The 12,232-nt window shown below is 67.2% G+C and overlaps 7 non-coding genes across 7 annotated transcripts; all 7 read left to right on the plus strand.

Annotated features, from left to right (window-relative positions):
- The first annotated feature begins 1,161 nt into the window (after nt 1-1,161).
- LOC135277563 (5S ribosomal RNA) lies at nt 1,162-1,281 on the plus strand. The gene has a single exon (XR_010345179.1). It is a non-coding gene; the product is annotated as a 5S ribosomal RNA (ribosomal RNA).
- Nucleotides 1,282-2,780: 1,499 nt separating this feature from the next.
- On the plus strand, nt 2,781-2,899 carry LOC135277679 (5S ribosomal RNA). Its single transcript, XR_010345281.1, has one exon. It is a non-coding gene; the product is annotated as a 5S ribosomal RNA (ribosomal RNA).
- A 1,473-nt stretch (nt 2,900-4,372) lies between these two features.
- On the plus strand, nt 4,373-4,492 carry LOC135277565 (5S ribosomal RNA). The gene has a single exon (XR_010345181.1). It is a non-coding gene; the product is annotated as a 5S ribosomal RNA (ribosomal RNA).
- A 1,496-nt stretch (nt 4,493-5,988) lies between these two features.
- LOC135277681 (5S ribosomal RNA) lies at nt 5,989-6,107 on the plus strand. Its single transcript, XR_010345283.1, has one exon. It is a non-coding gene; the product is annotated as a 5S ribosomal RNA (ribosomal RNA).
- A 1,469-nt stretch (nt 6,108-7,576) lies between these two features.
- On the plus strand, nt 7,577-7,696 carry LOC135277566 (5S ribosomal RNA). The gene has a single exon (XR_010345182.1). It is a non-coding gene; the product is annotated as a 5S ribosomal RNA (ribosomal RNA).
- A 1,501-nt stretch (nt 7,697-9,197) lies between these two features.
- On the plus strand, nt 9,198-9,316 carry LOC135277526 (5S ribosomal RNA). Its single transcript, XR_010345143.1, has one exon. It is a non-coding gene; the product is annotated as a 5S ribosomal RNA (ribosomal RNA).
- A 1,469-nt stretch (nt 9,317-10,785) lies between these two features.
- Nucleotides 10,786-10,905, plus strand: LOC135277567 (5S ribosomal RNA). Its single transcript, XR_010345183.1, has one exon. It is a non-coding gene; the product is annotated as a 5S ribosomal RNA (ribosomal RNA).
- The last annotated feature ends 1,327 nt before the right edge of the window (nt 10,906-12,232 follow it).

Consider the following 12,232-nt stretch of genomic DNA (forward strand, 5'->3'; position numbering starts at 1 on the left):
CATGCGCCGCCGCCCCAAGCGTCCAAGCCCGGCGAAGGGGCGGGCACGGGCCAGTGGGTTCCACAGACGCCAGCCGAGACCTCCGCTCCAGAACGCCTGGGTTTCTTCTTCCGCGAGAAGGACGTCGCTTTGGCCAGCCGCCAGGAATCTCGTCCCTGTGCGCTTGCATTCCCGTGGCCACCCACTTCGTGTAAACTCCAGGCCCGAGCACACCAGAGAGATCCAGGCCGCGGGCCCCGTGGGCACGCTGGGCACCACGCCTCCCGCTAGACGGACGGGTGCGCTCTACACATCTGGAGGGGCCCACCGCACCGAGAGGACAGGGAGAAGCCATCAAAGGAAGGACCCTACGAAAGGCACCCCCAAAGCAACCAAGCCAGCCACGGAGAAACTCATCTCAGGGCTCCATCGGTCCTCCCGCACCGGCGGCCCTGCCACTCTGTTCGGGGCCAGCCGAAGCTCCCTGCACCGTACCCGGCCTGCTCCAGGGAGCCGGCTCTACCACGGCAGAGTGCTCCCTCTCCAAGGCTCCAGCGCTCCGGCTCTCTGACTCCCTCACCTTCTCTCTTTCCTGTCTTCCACCTCCACCTTGCACTCTTTCTGTCCCATGTCTGTGTCTGTCTGTCTGTCTGTCTGTGTCTCCATCCTCCTTGTCCCTTCTGTCTCTCTCTGTGTTGCTGTCGCTCTGCGGGACTCCGTTTCTACCGTTCCATCCCTCGCTCGCTTGCTCTCCTTCGAGCTGTCTGTGTGTATGTGTCTGTGCCTGTGTGGGTGCTCGTGCGAGTGGGCTCGTGTGTGTTTGTGTGTGGGAGGGGTGGGGTTGCTCCTGGTGGTTGTGTTGGTGGTGGTGGCGGTGGTGGAGGTGGGTGGGGAGCGGGGCCGTCTGGGTGTCCCTCAACACCTCTGTTGGGATAAGGAGCCCGGCCGTCGTGAAGACGAAGACAAGCGAAATCGGGAGGCACTGTGTGAGGCCCAAGGAAGGCGTAGCCCGGCGGCGGGCGGAGCTGGGGCGTAGACCCGGAGAGCAGCTGAGCCCGGCAGCGGGCGAGCGTCTCGGGGGTCCCCGACCCGAGCCCCGCGGCCACGGGGTGGCAGTGGTGCCGGGCATCGGGCGGGCGTGGCTGGGCCGGCCTCTTGGGGCAGCCAAAGGCCGCTGCTGGTGTCTACGGCCATACCACCCTGAACGCGCCCGATTCTCGTCAGATCTCGGAAGCAAAGCAGGGTCGGGCCTGGTTAGTACTTGGGTGGGAGACCGCCTGGGAATACCGGGTGCCGTAGGCTTTTGGCTTTTCGCTCCCGGCCTCTTTCCATTTCTGGTCGCCGTGCTTCTCAAGAGCCCCCTGACCCTCTCCCCTTTTCCCTCCCGCCTGCGACCCCGCCGCAGCCCAGCACCTCCTCGTGGGGCTCTGCCGCTGCAGCACCGGCCAGGCAGCAGCATACCACCTCTTTGGCCTGGCCGCCGCCCGCCAGGAGCTCGGCTCCAGCCTGGGCACCGAGGGCCGGGACACGACCCTCGAGGCGCAGGCCCGGGGTCCCTGCCTTCCAGGGTGTCTTCCCGCTCCCGGGACGCCCAGTTCACGCAATTCACTCATGCGGCGCCGCCGCAAACCTCCAAGGCGGAAGCCCGGGGAAGGGGCGGGCAGGGGTGGGCAGGGCCAGCGGGTTCCACAGACGCAAGCGAAGGCCTCTGCTCCAGACCCCATGGGCTGCTGTCCCCGGGAGAAGGACATTGCCTTCACGGGCCACCAGGAAAGCCGTTTCTGTGCGCCCGCATTCCCATCGCCGCCAACTTCGCCGAAACGCCAGTCTTGAGGGCACGAGAGAGACGCAGGCCTCGGGCCCCGTCTCCCTACAGATCGCGCGGCCCACCGCAGCAAGTGGACAGGGAGGAGCCAACAAAGGAAGGACCCTAGCAAACGCACGCAACCAAGCCAAGAGAAAACACGCGTCATGGCGCGCCGTCGGTCCTCCCGCGTGGGCGGCCCTGCCATCCCGTCCTGACACAGCCCAAGCAGCCGCCACCCCACCCCGGCCTGCTCCAGGAGGCCCTGTCTATTAGAGCAGAGCGCTGGCTCGCCAAGGCTCTATCGCTGTGGCTCTCCAGCTGCCTCACCCCCCACCCTTTCTGTTCTCCCCCTCTAGCTGGCGCTCGTTCTGTCGCTCTCTCTGTCTCTCTGTCTCTCTCTGTCTCTCTGTCCCTCTGTCCCTCTCTCTCTGTCTGTCTGTCTCCCTCCGTTTCTTTCTGTCTCTCCTCTGCTCTCCTTCTGTGAGTGCGTCAGCCCCTCTCTTCCCGGGATCAGGCTGCCGGCTCTAGCGCCAGCGCGGGACACAGCAAGGGCTCCGCCCCCCGGCCCCCGAGCGGGCCAAGTGACGGTGGTGGGTGCGTCGTGAGAAAAAGAACCCGCGGGGCTGGGCCGGCTCTTCGTTCCTGGGCAGCCGTGGCGGCTCTGAGTGGAAGGGGCAAGAGGGGGCCTTGCCGGAGGGGCGGCGACGGATCCAAAACTATCCCTCGGCGGCGGCGGCGGCGGCGGCGGCGGCGGCGGAGGGCCGGAGGAAGTCCCAGGACCCTGACCGCTCGGAGCATACCTTGTCGTCCCCGCCAGCGACGACGAGAGGCTCTGAGAGGCCGACGGAAGGCGCAGCGCGGCGGCCGGGGGTGCTAGGGCGGGCTGGCGGGCTCGCGGCTGGCGGCTCGTGGGGCCCGGGGTGGCGGTGACGCTTGGAGTCGGGCGGGCGTGGCTGTGGGCCGCCTTTTGGGGCGGCCAAAGGCCGACGCCAGCGTCTACGGCCATACCACCCTGAACGCGCCCGATCTCGTCTGATCTCGGAAGCTAAGCAGGGTCGGGCCTGGTTAGTACTTGGATGGGAGACCGCCTGGGAATACCGGGTGCTGTAGGCTTTTGGCTCTTCCGCTCCCTGCCTTCTTTTGTCCGTCTTTTGTCGCTGTGCTTCCCCAGCGGCCCCCGACTCTGCTCCCCCTTTTCCGCCCGTCCGCGACCCCGCCGCAGCCTGGGACCTCCGCGGGGGTCAGGGGGGAGTGGGTGGATCCGCCATCGCAGCACCCACAGGCAGCAGCATACCGCCTCTTTCGCCGGGGCCGGGAGGGACGGGAACCGACCCCCACTTCGGAATCCGCAGGCAGGCGCCGCTTCCCTGCCCTGTCGGGTGCTTTCTGTCTGCCGGGACGCCCAGGCAGTTCAATTCACTCATGCGCCGCCGCCCCAAGCGTCCAAGCCCGGCGAAGGGGCGGGCACGGGCCAGTGGGTTCCACAGACGCCAGCCGAGACCTCCGCTCCAGAACGCCTGGGTTTCTTCTTCCGCGAGAAGGACGTCGCTTTGGCCAGCCGCCAGGAATCTCGTCCCTGTGCGCTTGCATTCCCGTGGCCACCCACTTCGTGTAAACTCCAGGCCCGAGCACACCAGAGAGATCCAGGCCGCGGGCCCCGTGGGCACGCTGGGCACCACGCCTCCCGCTAGACGGACGGGTGCGCTCTACACATCTGGAGGGGCCCACCGCACCGAGAGGACAGGGAGAAGCCATCAAAGGAAGGACCCTACGAAAGGCACCCCCAAAGCAACCAAGCCAGCCACGGAGAAACTCATCTCAGGGCTCCATCGGTCCTCCCGCACCGGCGGCCCTGCCACTCTGTTCGGGGCCAGCCGAAGCTCCCTGCACCGTACCCGGCCTGCTCCAGGGAGCCGGCTCTACCACGGCAGAGTGCTCCCTCTCCAAGGCTCCAGCGCTCCGGCTCTCTGACTCCCTCACCTTCTCTCTTTCCTGTCTTCCACCTCCACCTTGCACTCTTTCTGTCCCATGTCTGTGTCTGTCTGTCTGTCTGTCTGTCTGTGTCTCCATCCTCCTTGTCCTTTCTGTCTCTCTCTGTGTTGCTGTCGCTCTGCGGGACTCCGTTTCTACCGTTCCATCCCTCGCTCGCTTGCTCTCCTTCGAGCTGTCTGTGTGTATGTGTCTGTGCCTGTGTGGGTGCTCGTGCGAGTGGGCGCGTGTGTGTTTGTGTGTGGGAGGGGTGGGGTTGCTCGTGGTGGTTGTGTTGGTGGTGGTGGCGGTGGTGGAGGTGGGTGGGGAGCGGGGCCGTCTGGGTGTCCCTCAACACCTCTGTTGGGATAAGGAGCCCGGCCGTCGTGAAGACGAAGACAAGCGAAATCGGGAGGCACTGTGTGAGGCCCAAGGAAGGCGTAGCCCGGCGGCGGGCGGAGCTGGGGCGTAGACCCGGAGAGCAGCTGAGCCCGGCAGCGGGCGAGCGTCTCGGGGGTCCCCGACCCGAGCCCCGCGGCCACGGGGTGGCAGTGGTGCCGGGCATCGGGCGGGCGTGGCTGGGCCGGCCTCTTGGGGCAGCCAAAGGCCGCTGCTGGTGTCTACGGCCATACCACCCTGAACGCGCCCGATTCTCGTCAGATCTCGGAAGCAAAGCAGGGTCGGGCCTGGTTAGTACTTGGGTGGGAGACCGCCTGGGAATACCGGGTGCCGTAGGCTTTTGGCTTTTCGCTCCCGGCCTCTTTCCATTTCTGGTCGCCGTGCTTCTCAAGAGCCCCCTGACCCTCTCCCCTTTTCCCTCCCGCCTGCGACCCCGCCGCAGCCCAGCACCTCCTCGTGGGGCTCTGCCGCTGCAGCACCGGCCAGGCAGCAGCATACCACCTCTTTGGCCTGGCCGCCGCCCGCCAGGAGCTCGGCTCCAGCCTGGGCACCGAGGGCCGGGACACGACCCTCGAGGCGCAGGCCCGGGGTCCCTGCCTTCCAGGGTGTCTTCCCGCTCCCGGGACGCCCAGTTCACGCAATTCACTCATGCGGCGCCGCCGCAAACCTCCAAGGCGGAAGCCCGGGGAAGGGGCGGGCAGGGGTGGGCAGGGCCAGCGGGTTCCACAGACGCAAGCCAAGGCCTCTGCTCCAGACCCCATGGGCTGCTGTCCCCGGGAGAAGGACATTGCCTTCACGGGCCACCAGGAAAGCCGTTTCTGTGCGCCCGCATTCCCATCGCCGCCAACTTCGCCGAAACGCCAGTCTTGAGGGCACGAGAGAGACGCAGGCCTCGGGCCCCGTCTCCCTACAGATCGCGCGGCCCACCGCAGCAAGTGGACAGGGAGGAGCCAACAAAGGAAGGACCCTAGCAAACGCACGCAACCAAGCCAAGAGAAAACACGCGTCATGGCGCGCCGTCGGTCCTCCCGCGTGGGCGGCCCTGCCATCCCGTCCTGACACAGCCCAAGCAGCCGCCACCCCACCCCGGCCTGCTCCAGGAGGCCCTGTCTATTAGAGCAGAGCGCTGGCTCGCCAAGGCTCTATCGCTGTGGCTCTCCAGCTGCCTCACCCCCCACCCTTTCTGTTCTCCCCCTCTAGCTGGCGCTCGTTCTGTCGCTCTCTCTGTCTCTCTGTCTCTCTCTGTCTCTCTGTCCCTCTGTCCCTCTCTCTCTGTCTGTCTGTCTCCCTCCGTTTCTTTCTGTCTCTCCTCTGCTCTCCTTCTGTGAGTGCGTCAGCCCCTCTCTTCCCGGGATCAGGCTGCCGGCTCTAGCGCCAGCGCGGGACACAGCAAGGGCTCCGCCCCCCGGCCCCCGAGCGGGCCAAGTGACGGTGGTGGGTGCGTCGTGAGAAAAAGAACCCGCGGGGCTGGGCCGGCTCTTCGTTCCTGGGCAGCCGTGGCGGCTCTGAGTGGAAGGGGCAAGAGGGGGCCTTGCCGGAGGGGCGGCGACGGATCCAAAACTATCCCTCGGCGGCGGCGGCGGCGGCGGCGGCGGCGGAGGGCCGGAGGAAGTCCCAGGACCCTGACCGCTCGGAGCATACCTTGTCGTCCCCGCCAGCGACGACGAGAGGCTCTGAGAGGCCGACGGAAGGCGCAGCGCGGCGGCCGGGGGTGCTAGGGCGGGCTGGCGGGCTCGCGGCTGGCGGCTCGTGGGGCCCGGGGTGGCGGTGACGCTTGGAGTCGGGCGGGCGTGGCTGTGGGCCGCCTTTTGGGGCGGCCAAAGGCCGACGCCAGCGTCTACGGCCATACCACCCTGAACGCGCCCGATCTCGTCTGATCTCGGAAGCTAAGCAGGGTCGGGCCTGGTTAGTACTTGGATGGGAGACCGCCTGGGAATACCGGGTGCTGTAGGCTTTTGGCTCTTCCGCTCCCTGCCTTCTTTTGTCCGTCTTTTGTCGCTGTGCTTCCCCAGCGGCCCCCGACTCTGCTCCCCCTTTTCCGCCCGTCCGCGACCCCGCCGCAGCCTGGGACCTCCGCGGGGGTCAGGGGGGAGTGGGTGGATCCGCCATCGCAGCACCCACAGGCAGCAGCATACCGCCTCTTTCGCCGGGGCCGGGAGGGACGGGACCCGACCCCCACTTCGGAATCCGCAGGCAGGCGCCGCTTCCCTGCCCTGTCGGGTGCTTTCTGTCTGCTGGGACGCCCAGGCAGTTCAATTCACTCATGCGCCGCCGCCCCAAGCGTCCAAGCCCGGCGAAGGGGCGGGCACGGGCCAGTGGGTTCCACAGACGCCAGCCGAGACCTCCGCTCCAGAACGCCTGGGTTTCTTCTTCCGCGAGAAGGACGTCGCTTTGGCCAGCCGCCAGGAATCTCGTCCCTGTGCGCTTGCATTCCCGTGGCCACCCACTTCGTGTAAACTCCAGGCCCGAGCACACCAGAGAGATCCAGGCCGCGGGCCCCGTGGGCACGCTGGGCACCACGCCTCCCGCTAGACGGACGGGTGCGCTCTACACATCTGGAGGGGCCCACCGCACCGAGAGGACAGGGAGAAGCCATCAAAGGAAGGACCCTACGAAAGGCACCCCCAAAGCAACCAAGCCAGCCACGGAGAAACTCATCTCAGGGCTCCATCGGTCCTCCCGCACCGGCGGCCCTGCCACTCTGTTCGGGGCCAGCCGAAGCTCCCTGCACCGTACCCGGCCTGCTCCAGGGAGCCGGCTCTACCACGGCAGAGTGCTCCCTCTCCAAGGCTCCAGCGCTCCGGCTCTCTGACTCCCTCACCTTCTCTCTTTCCTGTCTTCCACCTCCACCTTGCACTCTTTCTGTCCCATGTCTGTGTCTGTCTGTCTGTCTGTCTGTGTCTCCATCCTCCTTGTCCCTTCTGTCTCTCTCTGTGTTGCTGTCGCTCTGCGGGACTCCGTTTCTACCGTTCCATCCCTCGCTCGCTTGCTCTCCTTCGAGCTGTCTGTGTGTATGTGTCTGTGCCTGTGTGGGTGCTCGTGCGAGTGGGCTCGTGTGTGTTTGTGTGTGGGAGGGGTGGGGTTGCTCCTGGTGGTTGTGTTGGTGGTGGTGGCGGTGGTGGAGGTGGGTGGGGAGCGGGGCCGTCTGGGTGTCCCTCAACACCTCTGTTGGGATAAGGAGCCCGGCCGTCGTGAAGACGAAGACAAGCGAAATCGGGAGGCACTGTGTGAGGCCCAAGGAAGGCGTAGCCCGGCGGCGGGCGGAGCTGGGGCGTAGACCCGGAGAGCAGCTGAGCCCGGCAGCGGGCGAGCGTCTCGGGGGTCCCCGACCCGAGCCCCGCGGCCACGGGGTGGCAGTGGTGCCGGGCATCGGGCGGGCGTGGCTGGGCCGGCCTCTTGGGGCAGCCAAAGGCCGCTGCTGGTGTCTACGGCCATACCACCCTGAACGCGCCCGATTCTCGTCAGATCTCGGAAGCAAAGCAGGGTCGGGCCTGGTTAGTACTTGGGTGGGAGACCGCCTGGGAATACCGGGTGCCGTAGGCTTTTGGCTTTTCGCTCCCGGCCTCTTTCCATTTCTGGTCGCCGTGCTTCTCAAGAGCCCCCTGACCCTCTCCCCTTTTCCCTCCCGCCTGCGACCCCGCCGCAGCCCAGCACCTCCTCGTGGGGCTCTGCCGCTGCAGCACCGGCCAGGCAGCAGCATACCACCTCTTTGGCCTGGCCGCCGCCCGCCAGGAGCTCGGCTCCAGCCTGGGCACCGAGGGCCGGGACACGACCCTCGAGGCGCAGGCCCGGGGTCCCTGCCTTCCAGGGTGTCTTCCCGCTCCCGGGACGCCCAGTTCACGCAATTCACTCATGCGGCGCCGCCGCAAACCTCCAAGGCGGAAGCCCGGGGAAGGGGCGGGCAGGGGTGGGCAGGGCCAGCGGGTTCCACAGACGCAAGCCAAGGCCTCTGCTCCAGACCCCATGGGCTGCTGTCCCCGGGAGAAGGACATTGCCTTCACGGGCCACCAGGAAAGCCGTTTCTGTGCGCCCGCATTCCCATCGCCGCCAACTTCGCCGAAACGCCAGTCTTGAGGGCACGAGAGAGACGCAGGCCTCGGGCCCCGTCTCCCTACAGATCGCGCGGCCCACCGCAGCAAGTGGACAGGGAGGAGCCAACAAAGGAAGGACCCTAGCAAACGCACGCAACCAAGCCAAGAGAAAACACGCGTCATGGCGCGCCGTCAGTCCTCCCGCGTGGGCGGCCCTGCCATCCCGTCCTGACACAGCCCAAGCAGCCGCCACCCCACCCCGGCCTGCTCCAGGAGGCCCTGTCTATTAGAGCAGAGCGCTGGCTCGCCAAGGCTCTATCGCTGTGGCTCTCCAGCTGCCTCACCCCCCACCCTTTCTGTTCTCCCCCTCTAGCTGGCGCTCGTTCTGTCGCTCTCTCTGTCTCTCTGTCTCTCTGTCTCTCTCTGTCTCTCTGTCCCTCTGTCCCTCTCTCTCTGTCTGTCTGTCTCCCTCCGTTTCTTTCTGTCTCTCCTCTGCTCTCCTTCTGTGAGTGCGTCAGCCCCTCTCTTCCCGGGATCAGGCTGCCGGCTCTAGCGCCAGCGCGGGACACAGCAAGGGCTCCGCCCCCCGGCCCCCGAGCGGGCCAAGGGACGGTGGTGGGTGCGTCGTGAGAAGAAGAACCCGCGGGGCTGGGCCGGCTCTTCGTTCCTGGGCAGCCGTGGCGGCTCTGAGTGGAAGGGGCAAGAGGGGGCCTTGCCGGAGGGGCGGCCACGGATCCAAAACTATCCCTCGGCGGCGGCGGCGGCGGCGGCGGCGGAGGGCCGGAGGAAGTCCCAGGACCCTGACCGCTCGGAGCATACCTTGTCGTCCCCGCCAGCGACGACGAGAGGCTCTGAGAGGCCGACGGAAGGCGCAGCGCGGCGGCCGGGGGTGCTAGGGCGGGCTGGCGGGCTCGCGGCTGGCGGCTCGTGGGGCCCGGGGTGGCGGTGACGCTTGGAGTCGGGCGGGCGTGGCTGTGGGCCGCCTTTTGGGGCGGCCAAAGGCCGACGCCAGCGTCTACGGCCATACCACCCTGAACGCGCCCGATCTCGTCTGATCTCGGAAGCTAAGCAGGGTCGGGCCTGGTTAGTACTTGGATAGGAGACCGCCTGGGAATACCGGGTGCTGTAGGCTTTTGGCTCTTCCGCTCCCTGCCTTCTTTTGTCCGTCTTTTGTCGCTGTGCTTCCCCAGCGGCCCCCGACTCTGCTCCCCCTTTTCCGCCCGTCCGCGACCCCGCCGCAGCCTGGGACCTCCGCGGGGGTCAGGGGGGAGTGGGTGGATCCGCCATCGCAGCACCCACAGGCAGCAGCATACCGCCTCTTTCGCCGGGGCCGGGAGGGACGGGACCCGACCCCCACTTCGGAATCCGCAGGCAGGCGCCGCTTCCCTGCCCTGTCGGGTGCTTTCTGTCTGCCGGGACGCCCAGGCAGTTCAATTCACTCATGCGCCGCCGCCCCAAGCGTCCAAGCCCGGCGAAGGGGCAGGCACGGGCCAGTGGGTTCCACAGACGCCAGCCGAGACCTCCGCTCCAGAACGCCTGGGTTTCTTCTTCCGCGAGAAGGACGTCGCTTTGGCCAGCCGCCAGGAATCTCGTCCCTGTGCGCTTGCATTCCCGTGGCCACCCACTTCGTGTAAACTCCAGGCCCGAGCACACCAGAGAGATCCAGGCCGCGGGCCCCGTGGGCACGCTGGGCACCACGCCTCCCGCTAGACGGACGGGTGCGCTCTACACATCTGGAGGGGCCCACCGCACCGAGAGGACAGGGAGAAGCCATCAAAGGAAGGACCCTACGAAAGGCACCCCCAAAGCAACCAAGCCAGCCACGGAGAAACTCATCTCAGGGCTCCATCGGTCCTCCCGCACCGGCGGCCCTGCCACTCTGTTCGGGGCCAGCCGAAGCTCCCTGCACCGTACCCGGCCTGCTCCAGGGAGCCGGCTCTACCACGGCAGAGTGCTCCCTCTCCAAGGCTCCAGCGCTCCGGCTCTCTGACTCCCTCACCTTCTCTCTTTCCTGTCTTCCACCTCCACCTTGCACTCTTTCTGTCCCATGTCTGTGTCTGTCTGTCTGTCTGTCTGTGTCTCCATCCTCCTTGTCCCTTCTGTCTCTCTCTGTGTTGCTGTCGCTCTGCGGGACTCCGTTTCTACCGTTCCATCCCTCGCTCGCTTGCTCTCCTTCGAGCTGTCTGTGTGTATGTGTCTGTGCCTGTGTGGGTGCTCGTGCGAGTGGGCTCGTGTGTGTTTGTGTGTGGGAGGGGTGGGGTTGCTCCTGGTGGTTGTGTTGGTGGTGGTGGCGGTGGTGGAGGTGGGTGGGGAGCGGGGCCGTCTGGGTGTCCCTCAACACCTCTGTTGGGATAAGGAGCCCGGCCGTCGTGAAGACGAAGACAAGCGAAATCGGGAGGCACTGTGTGAGGCCCAAGGAAGGCGTAGCCCGGCGGCGGGCGGAGCTGGGGCGTAGACCCGGAGAGCAGCTGAGCCCGGCAGCGGGCGAGCGTCTCGGGGGTCCCCGACCCGAGCCCCGCGGCCACGGGGTGGCAGTGGTGCCGGGCATCGGGCGGGCGTGGCTGGGCCGGCCTCTTGGGGCAGCCAAAGGCCGCTGCTGGTGTCTACGGCCATACCACCCTGAACGCGCCCGATTCTCGTCAGATCTCGGAAGCAAAGCAGGGTCGGGCCTGGTTAGTACTTGGGTGGGAGACCGCCTGGGAATACCGGGTGCCGTAGGCTTTTGGCTTTTCGCTCCCGGCCTCTTTCCATTTCTGGTCGCCGTGCTTCTCAAGAGCCCCCTGACCCTCTCCCCTTTTCCCTCCCGCCTGCGACCCCGCCGCAGCCCAGCACCTCCTCGTGGGGCTCTGCCGCTGCAGCACCGGCCAGGCAGCAGCATACCACCTCTTTGGCCTGGCCGCCGCCCGCCAGGAGCTCGGCTCCAGCCTGGGCACCGAGGGCCGGGACACGACCCTCGAGGCGCAGGCCCGGGGTCCCTGCCTTCCAGGGTGTCTTCCCGCTCCCGGGACGCCCAGTTCACGCAATTCACTCATGCGGCGCCGCCGCAAACCTCCAAGGCGGAAGCCCGGGGAAGGGGCGGGCAGGGGTGGGCAGGGCCAGCGGGTTCCACAGACGCAAGCCAAGGCCTCTGCTCCAGACCCCATGGGCTGCTGTCCCCGGGAGAAGGACATTGCCTTCACGGGCCACCAGGAAAGCCGTTTCTGTGCGCCCGCATTCCCATCGCCGCCAACTTCGCCGAAACGCCAGTCTTGAGGGCACGAGAGAGACGCAGGCCTCGGGCCCCGTCTCCCTACAGATCGCGCGGCCCACCGCAGCAAGTGGACAGGGAGGAGCCAACAAAGGAAGGACCCTAGCAAACGCACGCAACCAAGCCAAGAGAAAACACGCGTCATGGCGCGCCGTCAGTCCTCCCGCGTGGGCGGCCCTGCCATCCCGTCCTGACACAGCCCAAGCAGCCGCCACCCCACCCCGGCCTGCTCCAGGAGGCCCTGTCTATTAGAGCAGAGCGCTGGCTCGCCAAGGCTCTATCGCTGTGGCTCTCCAGCTGCCTCACCCCCCACCCTTTCTGTTCTCCCCCTCTAGCTGGCGCTCGTTCTGTCGCTCTCTCTGTCTCTCTGTCTCTCTGTCTCTCTCTGTCTCTCTGTCCCTCTGTCCCTCTCTCTCTGTCTGTCTGTCTCCCTCCGTTTCTTTCTGTCTCTCCTCTGCTCTCCTTCTGTGAGTGCGTCAGCCCCTCTCTTCCCGGGATCAGGCTGCCGGCTCTAGCGCCAGCGCGGGACACAGCAAGGGCTCCGCCCCCCGGCCCCCGAGCGGGCCAAGGGACGGTGGTGGGTGCGTCGTGAGAAGAAGAACCCGCGGGGCTGGGCCGGCTCTTCGTTCCTGGGCAGCCGTGGCGGCTCTGAGTGGAAGGGGCAAGAGGGGGCCTTGCCGGAGGGGCGGCCACGGATCCAAAACTATCCCTCGGCGGCGGCGGCGGCGGCGGCGGCGGCGGCGGCGGCGGAGGGCCGGAGGAAGTCCCAGGACCCTGACCGCTCGGAGCATACCTTGTCGT

This window comes from Aotus nancymaae, unplaced genomic scaffold (genome assembly GCF_030222135.1).
Source record: "Aotus nancymaae isolate 86718 unplaced genomic scaffold, 86718_ANA_hifiasm-v0.15.2.pri h1tg000032l_0, whole genome shotgun sequence".
In the NCBI taxonomy this organism is placed as follows: domain Eukaryota; kingdom Metazoa; phylum Chordata; class Mammalia; order Primates; family Aotidae; genus Aotus; species Aotus nancymaae.